Source organism: Ranitomeya imitator, chromosome 2, assembly GCF_032444005.1.
Source record: "Ranitomeya imitator isolate aRanImi1 chromosome 2, aRanImi1.pri, whole genome shotgun sequence".
NCBI classification, from domain to species: Eukaryota; Metazoa; Chordata; class Amphibia; order Anura; family Dendrobatidae; genus Ranitomeya; species Ranitomeya imitator.
The window spans coordinates 774574172-774595788 of record NC_091283.1 but is presented as its reverse complement, the minus strand read 5'-3'; positions in this window follow the sequence as shown (position 1 = coordinate 774595788).

Here is a 21617-nt window from a genome sequence, read left to right as displayed (position 1 = left end):
CTCATGATCACTTGGAGGACTCGGAGACTGACTGGTTCAAGGTTCTCTGGTCTGATGAGACCAAGATCGAGATCTTTGGTGCCAACCACACACATGACGTTTGGAGACTGGATGGCACTGCATACGACCCCAAGAATACCATCCCTACAGTCAAGCATGGTGGTGGCAGCATCATGCTGTGGGGCTGTTTCTCAGCCAAGGGGCCTGGCCATCTGGTCCGCATCCATGGGAAGATGGATAGCACGGCCTACCTGGAGATTTTGGCCAAGAACCTCCGCTCCTCCATCAAGGATCTTAAGATGGGTCGTCATTTCATCTTCCAACAAGACAACGACCCAAAGCACACAGCCAATAAAACCAAGGCCTGGTTCAAGAGGCAAAAAATCAAGGTGTTGCAGTGGCCTAGTCAGTCTCCTACCCTTAACCCAATTGAAAACTTGTGGAAGGAGCTCAAGATTAAAGTCCACATGAGACACCCAAAGAACCTAGATAACTTGGAGAAGATCTGCATGGAGGAGTGTGCCAAGATAACTCCAGAGACCTGTGCAGGCCTGATCAGGTCTTATAAAAGATTATTATTAGCTGTAATTGCAAACAAAGGTTATTCCACAAAATATTAAACCTAGGGGTTGAATAATAATTGACCCACACTTTTATGTTTAAAATTTATAAAAATTTAACTGAGCAACAAAATTTTTTGGTTTGTAAGATTTATGCATCTGTTAATAAATCCTGCTCTTGTTTGAAGTTTGAAGGCTCTAACTTATTTGCATCTTATTAAACCTGCTAAATCTGCAGGGGGTTGAATACTACTTGTAGGCACTGTACGTATGTCATGATTAAGGGAGCTTAGTCTCCAGAAACGCGTTGAGATTCTTACCCATATGGTTCGTGCTGAAGTCTGTATCCTCTATACTTAAAGTTTGTGAATAAAGAAAACTCTTTTTTACGGATTCAGTGAAGCTGGACATTCTCTTCTTTTTTGGACTTTATACGCTTGGACACAGCGGGTCCGTGCTCCTGAAGTTTGGTTTATGCATCACGGGTGAGCTGGCTTATATTTCTTCTTTCGGAAAATATTCATACCACGTGGTCAATGTTATAGACTAATACAAGTTTTTCAGACTCAGCAAAATGCTGAATGATAAATGCCTGAAAGCATTAAGCGTGCACAATGAACAATTAATAAACTCCATATCATTCAGTATCTGTCCCAGCTCTGACTCCAGAGCAGGGGAATGAAGGTGAGTCAGCATTCCACAAACAGCATGAAAGCCACAGAGGCCCCATTGTCTGATAGCTGGGCCATAGTAAAACCTGCAGAGGAGATTTATTCAAGACGGAAATCGGTACAAATTAATTTGTTACAGCAAGAATCTCCCTGTAAGAGACAATGCGTAGCTATGTTTTCTTTTTCTCCCAGTAACACTTTGGCACCTTTGCTAGCACGTCTGTGAGCATTCCTTCACGTCTAACCCTTGGAGTTTCCTGGCAGTCCTGAAGGCCATTTGACAGTGTGATATTTAGTTGTTTCTTTTTATGGGTCTTTTATGAACATTAGAAACTTGTACAATCAATCGTCAATCATAGGTACAGATTAATTAACCCCTTCCCGACCTGTGACACAGCGTATGCGTCATGAAAGTCGGTGCCAATCCGACCTGTGACGCATATGCTGTGTCACAGAAAGATCGCGTCCCTGCAGGCCGGGTGAAAGGGTTAACTCCCATTTCACCCGATCTGCAGGGACAGGGGGAGTGGTAGTTTAGCCCAGGGGGGGGTGGCTTCACCCCCTCGTGGCTACGATCGCTCTGATTGGCTGTTGAAAGTGAAACTGCCAATCAGAGCGATTTGTAATATTTCACCTAAAAAAATGGTGAAATATTACAATCCAGCCATGGCCGATGCTGCAATATCATCGGCCATGGCTGGAAATACTAATGTGCCCCCACCCCACCCCACCGATCGCCCCCCCAGCCCCCCGATCTGTGGCCCGCTCCCCTCCGTCCTGTGCTCCGCTCCCCCGTCCTCCTGCCCGCTCCCCCCGTGCTCCAATCACACCCCCCCGTGCTCCAATCAAACCCCCCCGCACTCCGATCCCCCCCCGTGCTCCGAACCACCCCCCCTGCACACCGATCCACCCCCCCTGCACACCGATCCACCCGCCCGCACACCGATCACTCTCCCCCATGCTCCGATCCCTCCCCCCCCGTGCTCCGACGCCCCCCCGTGCCCTGATCTCCCCCCCCTGTGCCCTGATCTCCCCCCCTTATACTTACCGATCCTGGCGGGGTCCCGTCCGTCTTCTTCCCCGAGCGCCGCCATGTTCCAAAATGGCGGGCGCATGCGCAGTGCGCCCGCCGAATCTGCCGGCCGGCAGATTCGTTCCAATGTGAATTTTGATCACTGTGATATAATCTATCACAGTGGTCAAAATAAAAAAACAGTAAATGACCCCCCCCATTTGTCCCCCATAGATAGGGACAATAATAAAATAAAGAATTTTTTTTTTTTTTCACTAAGGTTGGAGTTAGAACTAGGGTTAGGGTTAGGGGTAGGGTTAGGGGTAGGGTTAGGGGTAGGGGTAGGGTTAGGGGTAGGGTTAGGGGTAGGGTTAGGGGTAGGGTTAGGGGTAGGGTTAGGGTTAGGGGTAGGGTTAGGGGTAGGGTTAGGGGTAGGGTTAGGGTTTCGGTATGTGCACACGTATTCTGGTCCTCTGCGGATTTTTCCGCAGCGGATTTGATAAATCCGCAGTGCTAAACCGCTGCGGATTTATGGCAGATTTACCGCGGTTTTTCTGCGCATTTCACTGCGGTTTTACAACTGCGATTTTCTATTGGAGCAGTTGTAAAACCGCTGTGGAATCCGCAGAAAGAAGTGACATGCTGCGGAATGTAAACCGCTGCGTTTCCGTGCAGTTTTTCCGCAGCATGTGTACAGCGATTTTTGTTTCCCATAGGTTTACATTGAAATGTAAACTCATGGGAAACTGCTGCGGATCCGCAGCGTTTTCCGAAGCGTGTGCACATACCTTTAGAATTAGGCTATGTGCACACGGTGCGGATTTGGCTGCGGATTCGCAGCAGTGTTCCATCAGGTTTACAGTACCATGTAAACCTATGGAAAACCAAATCCGCTGTGCCCATGGTGCGGAAAATACCGCACGGAAACGCTGCGTTGTATTTTCCGCAGCATGTCAATTCTTTGTGCGGATTCCGCAGCGTTTTACACCTATTCCTCAATAGGAATCCGCAGGTGAAATCCGCAGTAAATCCGCAGGTAAAACGCAGTGCCTTTTACCCGCGGATTTTTCAAAAATGGTGCGGAAAAATCTCACACGAATCCGCAACGTGGGTACATAGCCTTAGGGTTAGGGTTGGGTTGGAATTAGGGTTGTGGTTAGGGTTAGGGGTGTGTTGGGGTTAGGGTTGTGGTTAGGGGTGTGTTGCGGTTAGGGTTGTGGTTAGGGTTACGGCTACAGTTGGGATAAGGGTTAGGGGTGTGTTGGCGTTAGAATTGAGGGGTTTCCACTGTTTAGGCACATCAGGGGGTCTCCAAACGCAACATGGCGCCACCATTGATTCCAGCCAATCTTTTATTCAAAAAGTCAAATGGTGCTCCTTCCCTTCCGAGCCCCGACGTGTGCCCAAACAGTGGTTTACCCCCACATATGGGGTATCAGTGTACTCAGGACAAACTGGGCAACAATTACTGGGGTCCAATTTCTCCTGTTACCCTTGAGAAAATAAAAAATTGCTTGCTAAAACATCATTTTTGAGGAAAGAAAAATGATTTTTTATTTTCACGGCTCTGCGTTGTAAACGTCTGTGAAGCACTTGGGGGTTCAAAGTGCTCACCACATATCTAGATAAGTTCCTTGGGGGGTCTAGTTTCCAAAATGGGGTCACTTGTGGGGGGTTTCTACTGTTTAGGCACACCAGGGGCTCTGCAAACGCAACGTGACGCCCGCAGACCATTCCATCAAAGTCTGCATTTCAAAACGTCACTACTTGACTTCCGAGCCCCGACATGTGCCCAAACAGTGGTTTACCCCCACATATGGGGTATCAGCGTACTCAGGACAAACTGGGCAACAATTACTGGGGTCCAATTTCTCCTGTTACCCTTGAGAAAATAAAAAATTGCTTGCTAAAACATCATTTTTGAGGAAAGAAAAATGATTTTTTATTTTCACGGCTCTGCGTTGTAAACGTCTGTGAAGCACTTGGGGGTTCAAAGTGCTCACCACATATCTAGATAAGTTCCTTGGGGGGTCTAGTTTCCAAAATGGGGTCACTTGTGGGGGGTTTCTACTGTTTAGGCACACCAGGGGCTCTGCAAACGCAACGTGACGCCCGCAGACCATTCCATCAAAGTCTGCATTTCAAAAGTCACTACTTCCCTTCTGAGCCCCGACGTGTGCCCAAACAGTGGTTTACCCCCACATATGGGGTATCAGCGTACTCAGGAGAAACTGGACAACAACTTTTGGGGTCCAATTTCTCCTGTAACCCTTGGGAAAATAAAAAATTCTGGGCTAAAAAATTATTTTTGAGGAAAGAAAACGTATTTATTATTTTCACTGCTCTGTGTTATAAACTTCTGTGAAGCACTTGGGGGTTCAAAGTGCTCACCTCACATCTAGATAAGTTCCTTTCGGGGTCTAGTTTCTAAAATGGGGTCACTTGTGGGGGGTTTCTACTGTTTAGCCACATCAGGGGCTCTGCAAACGCAACGTAACGCCCGCAGAGCATTCCATCAAAGTCTGCATTTCAAAATGTCACTACTTGACTTCCGAGCCCCGACATGTGCCCAAACTGTGGTTTACCCCCACATATGGGGTATCAGCGTACTCAGGAGAAACTGTACAACAACTTTTGGGGTCAAATTTCTCCTTTTACCCTTGGGAAAATAATAAATTGCAGGCTAAAAAATCATTTTAGAGAAAATAAAATTTTTATTTTATTTTCATGGCTCTGCGTTATAAACTTCTGTGAAGCACTTGGAAGTTCAAAGTCCTCACCACACATCTAGATTAGTTCCTTTAGGGGTCTAGTTTCCAAAATGGGGTCATATGTGGGGGATCTCCAATGTTTAGGCACACAGGGGCTCTCCAAACGTGACATGGTGTCCGCTAATGATTGGAGCTAATTTTCCATTTAAAAAGCCAATTGGCGTGCCTTCCCTTCCGAGCCCTGCCGTGCGCCCAAACAGTGGTTTACCCCCACATATGGGGTATCAGCGTACTCAGGACAAACTGGACAACAACATTTGCGGTCCAATTTCTCCTATTACCCTTGGCAAAATAGGAAATTCCAGGCTAAAAATCATTTTTGAGGAAAGAAAAATTATTTTTTATTTTCATGGCTCTGCATTATAAACTTCTGTGAAGCACCTGGGGGTTTAAAGTGCTCAATATGCATCTAGATAAGTTCCTTGGGGGGTCTAGTTTCCAAAATGGGGTCACTTGTGGGGGAGCTCCAATGCATAGGCACACAGGGGCTCTCTAAACGCGACATGGTGTCCGCTAACAATTGGAGCTAATTTTCCATTCAAAAAGTCAAATGGCGCGCCTTCCCTTCCGAGCCCTGCCGTGTGCCCAAACAGTGGTTTACCCCCACATATGAGGTATCGGCGTACTCGGGAGAAATTGCCCAACAAATTTTAGGATTCATTTTATCCTATTGCCCATGTGAAAATGAAAAACTGAGGCGAAAAGAATTTTTTTGTGAAAAAAAAGTACTTTTTCATTTTTACAGATCAATTTGTGAAGCACCTGAGGGTTTAAAGTGCTCAATATGCATCTAGATAAGTTCCTTGGGGGGTCTAGTTTCCAAAATGGGGTCATTTGTGGGGGAGCTCCAATGTTTAGGCACACGGGGGCTCTCCAAACACGACATGGTGTCCGCTAACGATGGAGATAATTTTTCATTCAAAAAGTCAAATGGCGCTCCTTCCCTTCCGAACCTTACCATGTGCCCAAACAGTGGTTTACCCCCACATGTGAGGTATCGGCGTACTCATGAGAAATTGCCCAACAAATTTTAGGATCCATTTTATCCTGTTACCCATGTGAAAATGAAAAAAATTGAGGCTAAAAGAATTTTTTTGTGAAAAAAAAGTACTTTTTCATTTTTACGGATCAATTTGTGAAGCCCCCGGGGGTTCAAAGTTCTCACTATGCATCTAGATAAGTTCCTTGGGGCGTCTAGTTTCCAAAATGGGGTCACGTGTGGGGGAGCTCCAATTTTTAGGCACACGGGGGCTCTCCAAACGTGACATGGTGTCCGCTAAAGAGTGGAGCCAATTTTTCATTCAAAAAGTCAAATGGCGCTCCTTCCCTTCCAAGCCCTGCCGTGCGCCCAAACAGTGGTTTACCACCACATATGAGGTATCAGCGTACTCAGGACAAATTGGACAACAACTTTCGTGGTTCAGTTTCTCCTTGTACCATTGGGAAAATAAAAAAAATGTTGCTAAAAGATAATTTTTGTGACTAAAAAGTTAAATGTTCATTTTTTCCTTCCATGTTGCTTCTGCTGCTGTGAAGCACCTGAAGGGTTAAAAAACTTCTTGAATGTGGTTTTGAGCACCTTGAGGGGTGCATTTTTTAGAATGGTGTCACTTTTGGGTATTTTCAGCCATATAGACCCCTCAAACTGACTTCAAATGTGAGGTGGTCCCTAAAAAAAATGGTTTTGTAAATTTCGTTGTAAAAATGAGAAATCGCTGGTCAAATTTTAACTCTTATAACTTCCTAGCAAAAAAAAATTTTGTTTCCAAAATTGTGCTGGTGTAAAGTAGACATGTGGGAAATGTTATTTATTAACTATTTTGTGTCACATAACTCTCTGGTTTAACAGAATAAAAATTCAAAATGTGAAAATTACGAAATTTTCAAAATTTTCGCCAAATTTCCGTTTTTATCACAAATAAACGCAGAATTTATTGACCTAAATTTACCACTAACATGAAGCCCAATATGTCACGAAAAAACAATCTCAGAACCGCTAGGATCCGTTGAAGCGTTCCTGAGTTATTACCTCATAAAGGGACACTGGTCAGAATTGCAAAAAACGGCCAGGTCATTAAGGTCAAAATAGGCTGGGTCATGAAGGGGTTAAAGAACGACAGCGAGAAATTGCAAAGTCCCCCAGGAGGTCACCTCACCCCCACACAAAACTATTCTCCATCCTCCTCTTCTTGGAAGCCAGAACCAGAAATGCTAGTAACTGATTTTGGTATTAATGATTACATTAATGATTACATTTATGACCCGTGGATGAGATTACTGGTGAAAACTATATTTTCTCAAAACAATTCTCACCAACAATTATGCTCGCATCAATGCTGTACCTTTATATAACTACAATCCAGAATATACTGGTACTGTTGTCCCCAAATCTCTGCTGTTTCCTGTAGTTGATGTATGGGTCTACCCATCAGCACTGATCCTCCCTGCAGTGGGGTGGGTTTACCTGCTGCCTGTGACATGCTACTCCTGGCCAGTGCGCAGAGTGTATCCTCTCGTGTGCCTGAGAACTATTCTTATTAATCTTGAAGTTATCTATGTACAATAAAGAGGTGTGACTATAAAGGTGCAGAAATTGCTGTCACACTCAGGTCCTGGAGCTAAGTGGGGCTGATAAGTTTCCCTTTGACCCATATATGAAGACCAATCCTATAAACGATCTATGTTAGTTGGGAGCCCTGTGGAAGACTTTGCAATAGGCCTCACAAGGTTCATGATACACTATTGATATATTAGCAATCATTTTTCAGAGATATTGTCTGGATAGATTATTCTATCTGGTATTTAGTCATGAAGACGCATTGGAATGTGTAGTAATACATATCACAAAACGCTTTACATACAGAAAAATGTGTGCATGCCATTAATATACAGTGGGTACGGAAAGTATTCAGACCCCTTTAAATTTTTCACTCTTTGTTTCATTGCAGCCATTTAGTAAATTCAAAAACCAGGTGTGAAAAACTTGTTGCATCATTCCCAAGAAGATTCATGGCTGTGCTACCTCAAAAGGGTGCTTCAACTCAATACTGAGCAAAGGGTCTGAATACTTATGACCATGTGAGATTTCAATTTTTATTTTTTAATAAATTTGCAAAAATTACTACATTTCTGGGCTTTTTTTTAGTCAAGATGGGGTGCAGAGTATACATTAATGTGAAAAAATGAACTTTTTTCAATTTACCAAATGGCTGCAATGAAGCAAAGAGTGAAAAATATAAAGGGGTCTGAATACTTTCCATACCCACTGTATGTTATAGATAGACAGGTAAATTAGATAGATAGATAGATAGATAGATAGATAGATAGATAGATAGATAGATAGATAGATAGATAGATAGATAGATGGTAAAAAAGGAAAGCAGCACAAAAAAACTGAAAAAAGTGGACTTTATTGCCTGAACGGCGTGGCGACGTTTCGGATGTACAGTTGTGGCGAAAAGTATTGACACCCCTGCAATTCTGTCAGATAATACTCAGTTTCTTCCTGAAAATGATTGCAATCAAAAAATTCTTTGGTATTATTTGAGCGCCCCCAGATGCAGGGCCGCGGGTTACTCGGTACCGGTCCTCTGTCTCAGTTCTAAGGTTTTCACTGTGGCTGGACCCGGTCCGTGACCCTGCTAAGGGGCGTCCAATTAAAGGGGTGATGAAAGTCGGCTAAGGTTTCGTGACGCCACCTGTGGTACTCAGTCAGGGTGACCGATGCTGCTTGGGGTCCACTGGGGTGATGTGATGGCAGCTAGATGGTTTACCTTCCCACAGGTGAAGTATATCCCCAGGGCTTCCCAGTAGTGTAGGTGGCGATGGTGTGAGGTGCAGTCAATAACGAGGACACAGAGTTGCAGTCTCTTTACCTTTTACTGAAGACTTTGGGATCCGCAATCCAGAGCACTGTTAACAGGGCTGTCTCACAGCGGCCGGTCCGAAGGCACATCCAGAGCTCCCTTTGCAGGTGGAAATCAGTGCCTACCACTAGCGCCTGTGTGTTGTAGTTCTTCCCTGCTGAGCATTCGGGATAGTCCTCACAACTTCTGTTCTTGTTCTCTCTTTCTCTCTCTCCGTCCCCCAAGTTTATCTGGATAGGACGCACCGGTTTGACGGGAAGGCTCGGAGCTATTCTGGGACCCTAGAGACGCCCCTCTCCACGCTTGCCCCCTATGTCTGCTTAGGTGATGTATGGTAGACAGCCAACCTATAATCAACTGTCCTGCGGTATTTGAAGTAAGGCATAGAGTCAGTTACTTCCTCGGTGTTCCGGTCACCGGCTACGCGCCTCAGTAGGATGTTGCCGTTCTCGGGGCACGACTCCTACTGGCTCTCCTTTGTGCCTTGATCTCATTTCTTACTTTCCACAATATCCTTCTCTTCGTGTCCGTTCTTAGGATACCGCCGCAAGGTAGTGCAGGCGCGGTTCCGTTGCTTTCTATCCGTTCTGCTAGGCCCCTGTCAGGAACCCACCCCTGACAGGTCCTCCCTGGACTCTCCCAGGCTGCGTTCTCTTCTAACTTCCTATCCGACCCCTAGTTTTACCAGTGTGAGGAGTGGCCTAATACATAGTGCCTTTTGCTCCCCTTTGTGGCCAGAGTGTGAAGTGTACTTGTGATACCTGGTCAGGTGAACTCCTTTAGTGCAATCAGACATAACATCACTCCCCTTAGCGGCAGAGCGACATTATTGCAACGACCAGGACTCTGGGGCGCTGCATTATTATCTTCATTTAATTTGTCTCAATATGAAGCAAAAAGCAAAACATTGATCATTTCACACAAAACTCCAAAAATGGGCCAGACAAAAGTATTGGCACCCTCAGCCTAATACTTGGTTGCACAACCTTTAGCCAAAATAACTGCGACCAACCGCTTCCAGTAACCATCAATGAGTTTCTTACAATGCTCTGCTGGAATTTTAGACCATTCTTCTTTGGCAAACTGCTCCAGGTCCCTGATATTTGAAGGGTGCCTTCTCCAAACTGCCATTTTTAGATCTCTCCACAGGTGTTCTATGGGATTCAGGTCTGGACTCATTGCTGGCCACCTTAGAAGTCTCCAGTACTTTCTCTCAAACCATTTTCTAGTGCTTTTTGAAGTGTGTTTTGGGTCATTGTCCTGCTGGAAGACCCATGACCTCTGAGGGAGACCCAGCTTTCTCACACTGGGCCCTACATTATGCTGCAAAATTTGTTGGTAGTCTTCAGAATTCATAATGCCATGCACACGGTCAAGCAGTCCAGTGCCAGAGGTAGCAAAGCAACCCCAAAACATCAGGGAACCTCCGCCATGTTTGACTGTAGGGACCGTGTTCTTTTCTTTGAATGCCTCTTTTTTTCTCCTGTAAACTCTATGTTGATGCCTTTGCCCAAAAAGCTCTACTTTTGTCTCATCTGACCAGAGAACATTCTTCCAAAACGTTTTAGGCTTTTTCAGGTAAGTTTTGGCAAACTCCAGCCTGGCTTTTTTATGTCTCGAGGGAAGAAGTGGGGTCTTCCTGGGTCTCTTACCATACAGTCCCTTTTCATTCAGACGCCGAGGGATAGTACAGGTTGACACTGTTGTACCCTTGGACTGCAGGGCAGCTTGAACTTGTTTGGATGTTAGTCGAGGTTCTTTATCCAACATCCACACAATCTTGCGTTGAAATCTCTTGTCAATTTTTCTTTTCCATCCACATCTAAGGAGGTTAGCCACAGTGCCATGGGCTTTAAACTTCTTGATGACACTGCGCACGGTAGACACAGGAACATTCAGGTCTTTGGAGATGGACTTGTAGCCTTGAGATTGCTCATGCTTCCTCACAATTTGGTTTCTCAAGTCCTCAGACAATTCTTTGGTCTTCTTTCTTTTCTCCATGCTCAATGTGGTACACACAAGGACACAGGACAGAGGTTGAGTCAACTTTAATCCATGTCAACTGGCTGCAAGTGTGATTTAGTTATTGCCAACACCTGTTAGGTGCCACAGGTAAGTTACAGGTGCTGTTAATTACACAAATTAGAGAAGCATCACATGATTTTTGAACAGTGCCAATACTTTTGTCCACCCCCTTTTTTATGTTTGGTATGGAATTATATCCAATTTGGCATAAGGACAATTCTGTTTGTGTTTTTTCATTTAAGACAAATTAAATGAAGATAATAATACCAAAGAATTTGTGTTTGCAATCATTTTCAGGAAGAAACGGAGTATTATCTGACAGAATTGCAGGAGTGTCAATACTTTTGGCCACAATTGTAGTATCCTTTTTCAATAGATAGATAGATAGATAGATAGATAGATACAAAATAAGAGCAGATCAGCACTCTATTAAGGCCAAAGTATATGCAAACAATACATGAGATCTAGAATGCATTGCTAAATAAAATGTACTTACAAAAATGAACTTGCACTTGCAAAAATGAAGGTTCTTAGTGCATAAATTGGCCAATTCATGTGTGCCCAACAACCATGGCAAGGTGATGCTTCTCTGATGGGTAACTACTCTGATACTTATCACACATGCCTCTTCTGGGCTGCAAGCCTTCATTTTAAAGGGGCAGGTAGAAACCAACAATAATTAAAAGCGCCATTGGGCTGATGGGAGGAGTGTAGAGTCAGAAAAGGAGGCAGTCACCATCTCCAACAGTAAACTACAGAAAACAAAAAAACTGACCAGCACAACCATACAATGTGAACAGGTGCAAGCTAGATAGATAATAGATAGATGATAGATAGATAGATAGATAGATAGATGATAGATAGATAGATAGATAGATAGATAGATAGATAGATAGATAGATAGATAGATAGATAGAAGGATAGATGATAGGCTACTTTCACACATCAGGCTTTTTGTTTCAGGCACAATCCGGCAACTTTTGAAAAAAATTGATCCGTTTTTTTTTTTTACGCCGGATCAGTTTTTTTCACATAGAGTTGTATTAGCGCCGGATTGTGCCTGATGGCCAGACGTTTCATCTGTTTTTTGCCGGATCCATTCAAATAGTTGTTTCCGGTGGATGGAGAAAACGTCCACTGCAACGTTTTCTTGTCCGGCGGAAAAAAACGCACACTGACGGAATCGGCAAAAAACAGATGAAACGGAGGTGTGAAATAGTAATCCGGCGTCCGGATCAGGTTTTCACAGGATTTTGCATGCATATCATGGAGATTTTTTTTTTCTCTCTCTCTCTCCCACTCTCCCTCTCTCTCACTCTCTCTCTCGTCCCCGGAATCAGAAAGTCACAAAAAAAATCCATGCGCAGTAAAGACGACCGGATCCCACTAAAAAACGGATCCGGCGCATCAGTTTTTTGCAATTTATGTCGGATCCGTTTTTTTAAACATTAGCCGGATTTAGCCTGAATCAAAAAGCCTGATGTGTGAAAGTAGCCATAGATAGATAGATAGATGATAGATAGATAGCTAGAAAGATAGATAGATAGATGATAGATAGATAGCTAGAAAGATAATTAGATAGATGATAGATAGCTAGAAAGATAGATGATAGATAGAAAGATAGATGGATAGCTAGAAAGATAGATAGATGATAGATAGATAGGTAGAAAGATAGATAGATAGATGATAGATAGACAGATAGGTAGATAGATAGATAGATAGAAAGATAGATGATAGATAGATAGCTAGAAAGATAGATAGATAGATGATAGATAGCTAGAAAGATAGATAGATAGATAATAGATAGAAAGATAGATAGATGATAGATAGGTAGAAAGATAGATAGATGATAGATAGACAGATAGGTAGATAGATAGATAGATAGATAGATAGATAGATAGATAGATAGATAGATAGAAAGATAGATGATAGATAGCTAGAAAGATAGATAGATGATAGATAGATAGATAGATAGATAGATAGAAAGATAGATGATAGATAGCTAGAAAGATAGATAGATAGATAGATAATAGATAGAAAGATAGATAGATGATAGATAGGTGGAAAGATAGATAGATGATAGATAGACAGATAGGTAGATGGATAGATAGATAGATAGAAAGATAGATGATAGATAGCTAGAAAGATAGATAGATGACAGATAGATAGATAGATAGATAGATAGATAGATAGATAGAAAGATAGATGATAGATAGATAGCTAGAAAGATAGATAGATGATAGATAGATAGGTAGAAAGATAGATAGAAAGATAGATAGATAGATGATAGATAATAGATAGATAAATAGATAGATGATAGATAGATGCCCCAGATATGACTGCAGATAATTATCCTATATTTGTATGTGCTCTCTGGTGGCTTTTACAGTAAATCTATAATGCCACGTGCAGCGGCTTTCACAGTGTAATTTGTGGTCAGCTTTCATTACTGTCAAGTACGTCAAACTAATTTACAGAAAGCTCTGCACACCTTTACGACATGTGCGTGTTAAGCTAAGAGAGTTATCACAGATGTAACAGGCAGGATTTTTCTTTAGTAACAGAGCAGGTGATGTAAGTGGTGCCATGCAATGGCAGGAACTGCGCTCAAGATGATGATATCAAGTGGAGCTGTGGTTGACCGCAATGTTCTCGTGATCAGCTGAACGGTCAGATGTCATGGGTGACTGAGAAAGAAGTTCATTTTCCCACAGTAGAGTTAAGAGAAGAAGAAAAAAAAAGAAGCTCACAACTGAGACAGATTTTAACTCATTGGGCATCATGATGAGCAACAAGATAAATAACAGCAATGAGAAATTTGTGATATGTGGCAGCTTTAAAGGGCCAGAAAAAAAATCTAATGAGCTGCTGTGGTAGTAGCAGTGCAGCTGTGCTTCATGCAGATTTTCACAATCACTTTCAATAAAATTTCACTTTTCAAAAAGTCTATGAAACTAAAGGAAAGAGACGAGTACACAGCTTGACGCAAATGCATGAGCATTCCTCTATTCAAATAGTGGACTCAGGACCAACTTTGTGATTGTGGGACAACCTCTTTAAATCATGAGATTCTGTTTAGCTGCAGCCATTACTGGGTGTATACAGATGTATATAAATTCAATGGCAGCTGTATGAAGCAAGCCCCACCTAGTGGTGTATGTAGGCAAAAAGTATATGAAAATGAGCTCAGGCTGGGGTGGGCAATACATTTTCAAGAGGGGCTACATGAGAAACCATGACTGTTTTGGAGGGCGGATAAGCTGAAATTAATTCTGCTCAATATTAATATTAACATATTCATTCTCATTATTTAGATTAATATTAATAGTATCACTTAATATTGAGCAGAGTTAAGTATCCTGACGCCTCCCTATATACCATGAGTCCTCACACAGTCCCCCTATATACTGTTTAAGCATACACACAGCCCACTACATACCATGAGAGAACACACACGGCCCCTTTTACATACAGTGTGAGGCCCCACATTGGCTCCTATATACAGTATAAGCCCCAACATAGCCCATATAGAAAGTATGAGCCCCCACATAGCCTCCTACATTCAGTGTGAGCCCCCACATAGCCTTTTATATACAACTAGCTGAACAGCCCGGCGTTGCCTGGGCATAGTAAATATCTGCGGTTAGTTATAGCACCTCACTTCTCTTATTTTCCCATCACGCCTCTCATTTTCCCAATCACATCTTTCATTTTCCCCCTCACACCTCTCATTTTCCCCCTCACACCTCTCATTCCCCCCTAACACTTGTCATTTCAACCTCACATCTGTCATTTCCCGATCACTCCACTATTTTCCCTCACTCCTTTTCATTTTCACCTCACACCTCTCATTTTCACCTCAGTATATACATGTTTGTCATCTCCCTTATATATAGTATACACCTGTACAGTGGGGCAAAAAAGTATTTAGTCAGTCAGCAATAGTGCAAGTTCCACCACTTAAAAAGATGAGAGGCGTCTGTAATTTACATCATAGGTAGACCTCAACTATGGGAGACAAACTGAGAAAAAAAAATCCAGAAAATCACATTGTCTGTTTTTTTAACATTTTATTTGCATATTATGGTGGAAAATAAGTATTTGGTCAGAAACAAACAATCAAGATTTCAGGCTCTCACAGACCTGTAACTTCTTCTTTAAGAGTCTCCTCTTTCCTCCACTCATTACCTGTAGTAATGGCACCTGTTTAAACTTGTTATCAGTATAAAAAGACACCTGTGCACACCCTCAAACAGTCTGACTCCAAACTCCACTATGGTGAAGACCAAAGAGCTGTCAAAGGACACCAGAAACAAAATTGTAGCCCTGCACCAGGCTGGGAAGACTGAATCTGCAATAGCCAACCAGCTTGGAGCGAAGAAATCAACAGTGGGAGCAATAATTAGAAAATGGAAGACATACAAGACCACTGATAATCTCCCTCGATCTGGGGCTCCACGCAAAATCCCACCCCGTGGGGTCAGAATGATCACAAGAACGGTGAGCAAAAATCCCAGAACCACGCGGGGGGACCTAGTGAATGAACTGCAGAGAGCTGGGACCAATGTAACAAGGCCTACCATAAGTAACACACTACGCCACCATGGACTCAGATCCTGCAGTGCCAGACGTGTCCCACTGCTTAAGCCAGTACATGTCCGGGCCCGTCTGAAGTTTGCTAGAGAGCATTTGGATGATCCAGAGGAGTTTTGGGAGAATGTCCTATGGTCTGATGAAACCAAACTGGAACTGTTTGGTAGAAACACAACTTGTCGTGTTTTGAGGAAAAAGAATACTGAGTTGCATCCATCAAACACCATACCTACTGTAAAGCATGGTGGTGGAAACATCATGCTTTGGGGCTGTTTCTCTGCAAAGGGGCTAGGACGACTGATCCGGGTACATGAAAGAATGAATGGGGCCATGTATCGTGAGATTTTGAGTACAAACCTCCTTCCATCAGCAAGGGCATTGAAGATGAAACGTGGCTGGGTCTTTCAACATGACAATGATCCAAAGCACACCGCCAGGGCAACGAAGGAGTGGCTTCGTAAGAAGCATTTTAAGGTCCTGGAGAGGCCTAGCCAGTCTCCAGATCTCAACCCTATAGAAAACCTTTGGAGGGAGTTGAAAGTCCGTGTTGCCAAGCGAAAAGCCAAAAACATCACTGCTCTAGAGGAGATCTGCATGGAGGAATGGGCCAACATACCAACAACAGTGTGTGGCAACCTTGTGAAGACTTACAGAAAACGTTTGACCTCTGTCATTGCCAACAAAGGATATATTACAAAGTATTGAGATGAAATTTTGTTTCTGACCAAATACTTATTTTCCACCATAATATGCAAATAAAATGATAAAAAAAACAGACACTGTGATTTTCTGGATTTTTTTTTCTCAGTTTGTCTCCCATAGTTGAGGTCTACCTATGATGTAAATTACAGACGCCTCTCATCTTTTTAAGTGGTGGAACTTGCTCTATTGCTGACTGACTAAATACTTTTTTGCCCCACTGTATGTCATCTCCTGTATATACAGTGGGGCAAAAAAGTATTTAGTCAGTCAGCAATAGTGCAAGCTCCACCACTTAAAAAGATGAGAGGCGTCTGTAATTTACATCATAGGTAGACCTCAACTATAGGAGACAAACTGAGAATAAAAAATCCAGAAAATCACATTGTCTGTTTTTTTAACATTTTATTTGCATATTATGGTGGAAAATAAGTATTTGGTCAGAAACAAAATTTAATCTCAATACTTTGTAATATATCCTTTGTTGGCAATGACAGAGGTCAAACGTTTTCTGTAAGTCTTCACAAGGTTGCCACACACTGTTGTTGGTATGTTGGCCCATTCCTCCATGCAGATCTCCTCTAGAGCAGTGATGTTTTGGGCTTTTCGCTTGGCAACACGGACTTTCAACTCCCTCCAAAGGTTTTCTATAGGGTTGAGATCTGGAGACTGGCTAGGCCACTCCAGGACCTTGAAATGCTTCTTACGAAGCCACTGCTTCGTTGCCCTGGCGGTGTGCTTTGGATCATTGTCATGTTGAAAGACCCAGCCACGTTTCATCTTCAATGCCCTTGCTGATGGAAGGAGGTTTGCACTCAAAATCTCACGATACATGGCCCTATTCATTCTTTCATGTACCCGGATCAGTCGTCCTGGCCCCTTTGCAGAGAAACAGCCCCAAAGCATGATGTTTCCACCACCATGCTTTACAGTAGGTATGGTGTTTGATGGATGCAACTCAGTATTCTTTTTCCTCCAAATACGACAAGTTGTGTTTCTACCAAACAGTTCCAGTTTGGTTTCATCAGACCATAGGACATTCTCCCAAAACTCCTCTGGATCATCCAAATGCTCTCTAGCAAACTTCAGACATGCCCGGACATGTACTGGCTTAAGCAGTGGGACACGTCTGGCACTGCAGGATCTGAGTCCATGGTGGCGTAGTGTGTTACTTATGGTAGGCCTTGTTACATTGGTCCCAGCTCTCTGCAGTTCATTCACTAGGTCCCCCCGCGTGGTTTTGGGATTTTTGCTCACCGTTCTTGTGATCATTCTGACCCCACGGGGTGGGATTTTGCATGGAGCCCCAGATCGAGGGAGATTATCAGTGGTCTTGTATGTCTTCCATTTTCTAATTATTGCTCCCACTGTTGATTTCTTCACTCCAAGCTGGTTGGCTATTGCAGATTCAGTCTTCCCAGCCTGGTGCAGGGCTACAATTTTGTTTCTGGTGTCCTTTCACAGCTCTTTGGTCTTCACCATAGTGGAGTTTGGAGTCAGACTGTTTGAGGGTGTGCACAGGTGTCTTTATATACTGATAACAAGTTTAAACAGGTGCCATTACTACAGGTAATGAGTGGAGGAAAGAGGAGACTCTTAAAGAAGAAGTTACAGGTCTGTGAGAGCCAGAAATCTTGATTGTTTGTTTCTGACCAAATACTTATTTTCCACCATAATATGCAAATAAAATGATAAAAAAACAGACAATGTGATTTTCTGGATTTTTTATTCTCGGTTTGTCTCCCATAGTTGAGGTCTACCTATGATGTAAATTACAGACGCCTCTCATCTTTTTAAGTGGTGGAACTTGCACTATTGCTGACTGACTAAATACTTTTTTGCCCCACTGTAGTATATACCTGTATGTCATCTCCCCTGTATATAGTATATACCTGCTGTGTGTCATCTCCCCTGTATATAGTATATACCTGTATGTCATCTCCTCCTATATATAGGATATACCTGTATGTCATTTCCTTCTATATATAGTATATACCTGTATGTCATCTCCTCCTGTATATAGTATGTACCTGTAGGTCATCTCCCCTGTATATAGTATATATCTGTGTGTCATCTCATCCTGTATATAGTATATACCTGTATGTCATCTTCTATATAGCATATACCTGTATGTCATCTCCTCCTGTATATAGTATATACCTGTAGGTCATCTGCTCCTGTGTATAGTATATACCTGTGTGTCATCTACTCCTGTATATAGTATGTACCTGTATGTCATCTCCTCCTCTATATAGTATATACCTGTGTGTCATCTCTCCTGTATATAGTATATATCTGTGTGTCATCTCTCCTGTATATAGTATATACCTGTGTGTCATCTCCTCCTGTATGAGACCTCGTTCACACGTTATTTGCTCAGTATTTTACCTCAGTATTTGTAAGCTAAATTGGCAGCCTGATAAATCCCCAGCCAACAGGAAGCCCTCCCCCTGGCAGTATATATTAGCTCACACATACACATAATAGACAGGTCATGTGACTGACAGCTGCCGTATTTCCTATATGGTACATTTGTTGCTCTTGTGGTTTGTCTGCTTATTAATCAGATTTTTATTTTTGAAGGATAATACCAGACTTGTGTGTGTTTTAGGGCGAGTTTCGTTTGTCAAGTTGTGTGTGTTGAGTTGCGTGTGGCGACATGCATGTAGCGACTTTTGTGAGATGAGTTTTGTGTGGCAACATGCGTGTAGCAACTTTTTGTGTGTCGAGTTGCATGTGACAGGTTAGTGTAGCAAGTTGTGTGCAGCAAGTTTTGCGCATGGCGAGTTTTGCACGTGGCGAGTTTTATGTGTGGTGCCTTTTGAGTATGTGCAAGTTTTGTGTGAGGCAACTTTTGCATGTGTTGCAACTTTTGTGCATGTGGCAATTTTTCCGCATGTGCAAGTTTTGCATGTGGCGAGTTTTCCATGAGGTGAATTTTGCACTTGTGGCGAGTTTTGCATGAGCCTAGTTTTTGCATGTGGCGAGTTTTGCGCGTGGTGAGTTTTGAGCGGTGACTTTTGTGTTTCGACTTTTATTTGGCAAGGTTGGTGTATGTGTGGTGAAATGTGTGCTGAGGGTAATATGTGTTCAAGCACGTGGTAATGTGTGGCGCATTTTGTGTGTGTGTTCATATCCCCGTGTGTGGTGAGTATCCCATGTCGGGGCCCCACCTTAGCAACTGTACGGTATATACTCTTTGGCGCCATCGCTATCATTCTTTAAGTCCCCCTTGTTCACATCTGGCAGCTGTCAATTTGCCTCCAACACTTTTCCTTTCACTTTTTTCCCCATTATGTAGATAGGGGCAAAATTGTTTGGTGAATTGGAAAGCGCAGGGTTAAAATTTCACCTCACAACATAGCCTATGATGCTCTCAGGGTCCAGACGTGTGACTGTGCAAAATTTTGTGGCTGTAGCTGCGACGCCTCCAACACTTTTCCTTTCACTTTTTTCCCCATTATGTAGATAGGGGCAAAATTGTTTGGTGAATTGGAACGTGCGGGGTTAAAATTTCGCCTCACAACATAGCCTATGACGCTCTCGGGGTCCAGACGTGTGACTGTGCAAAATTTTGTGGCTGTAGCTGCGACGGTGCAGATGCCAATCCCGGACATACATACACACACACACACACACACATTCAGCTTTATATATTAGCTATGAGCCCCATATAGTCTCCAACATTCAGTATAAGCCCCCACATAGCCTCCGAAATGCAGCATGAGCTCCACATTGCCTCCATATATGCAATGTGAGCCCACCTATACACAGTATGAGCTCCACATAGCCTCTCCATATACAATATGAGCTCACAAATAACCTCCTATATATAGTTTAAGGCTTGTTATAGCCTCCTGATACAGTATGAACTGCCTACAGTATATAATAATAATAATCTTTATTTTTATATAGCGCAATCACAAGGCAGTGGCCCTCAAGTTGCAGTTGCCCACCTTTGCCCTACTTATCGCTGGCTGTTGCATTAAAGCAACAGAGATACAGGCTTTAAAAACAGGCTTGTACATAGATATATAAATAGAATGGAGCTTGCTGCATAGATACAGACTTGTTCACTGTGCAAGTAGCCCATGTGTTCCTGTTTCTATAATTGTTCTCTTGTGTCTACAAGACTGGGGAGTTACCCACCACTCCTCTTCTGCACAAAAGCTGTTCCACTCAGCATGTCCACATGGATTTTTCCTCTCTGAACCCTGTTCACGCAGGTAATATACAGATCATCAGGTTTGTAAATACATCAGATAGGGATTGCATACATCAGTTAGGACTGCTCTGATATGGGTATACCTTGACGTTTGGTGGAGCAGCTTAGTATACATTTTTTGCAAAAAAAGTATCAATCAAATACCCTGTTTTTTACATATTTTTACTAGCACTTGCGGATTACTGTGATTTTTTTAAACTGAGTGTTTTTGGTTCTACTATGCTCTTTTGTGTCTGCATAGATATGGGAGCAGAACCAAGCTTACTGCCTACATAGATACTGTAACAGAAGCAAACTGACTACATAGACACGAGAAGGATGGATTACTACATAGATAAGGAATCAGAACCGACTTAACTAGAGAGATATAGGAGCAGAACCAAGCTTACTACAGAGATATGGGAGCAGAACCGAGCTTACTACAGAGACATGGAAGCAGAACTGAGCTTACTACAGTGATATTGGAGAGGAATTGAGCTTACTAGTACAAAGATAAGGGAGCAGAACTGAGCTAACTACATAGATAAGGGAGCAGAACCAAGCTTACTACAGATATAATGGATCAGAATGGAGTTTACAGCAGAGAAAAGGGAGCAGAACAGAGCTTACTACAGAAATAAGGGAGCAGAACCGAGCTTACTCCAGAGACAAGGGAGCAGAACCAAGCTTACTACAGAGATAATGGAGCAGATTTAAGTTTACTACAGCGACAAGGGTGCAGAACAGAGCTTACTACAGATGTAAGGGAGCAGAACAGAGCTTACTGCAGAGATATGGGAGAAGAACCAAGCTTACTACAGAGATAAGGGAGCAGAACGGAGTTTACTACAGAAATAAAGAAGCAGAACAGAGCTTACTACAGAGATAATGGAGCAGAACGGAGTTTACTACAGCGATAATGCAGCAGAACAGAGCTTACTACAGATGTAAGGGAGCAGAACTGAGCTTACTAAAGAGATATGGGAGCAGAATCGAGCTTACTACAGAAACATGGGAGCAGAACAGAGCTTACTACAGAGCTGTGGGAGAAGAACCGAGCTTACTACAGAGATATGGGAGCAGAACCGAGCTTACTACAGAGATATGGAAGCAGAACCGAGCTTACTACAGAGATAATAGAGCAGAATGGAGTTTACTACAGCGATAAGGGAGCAGAACAGAGCTTACTACAGATGTAAGTGAGCAGAACAGAGCT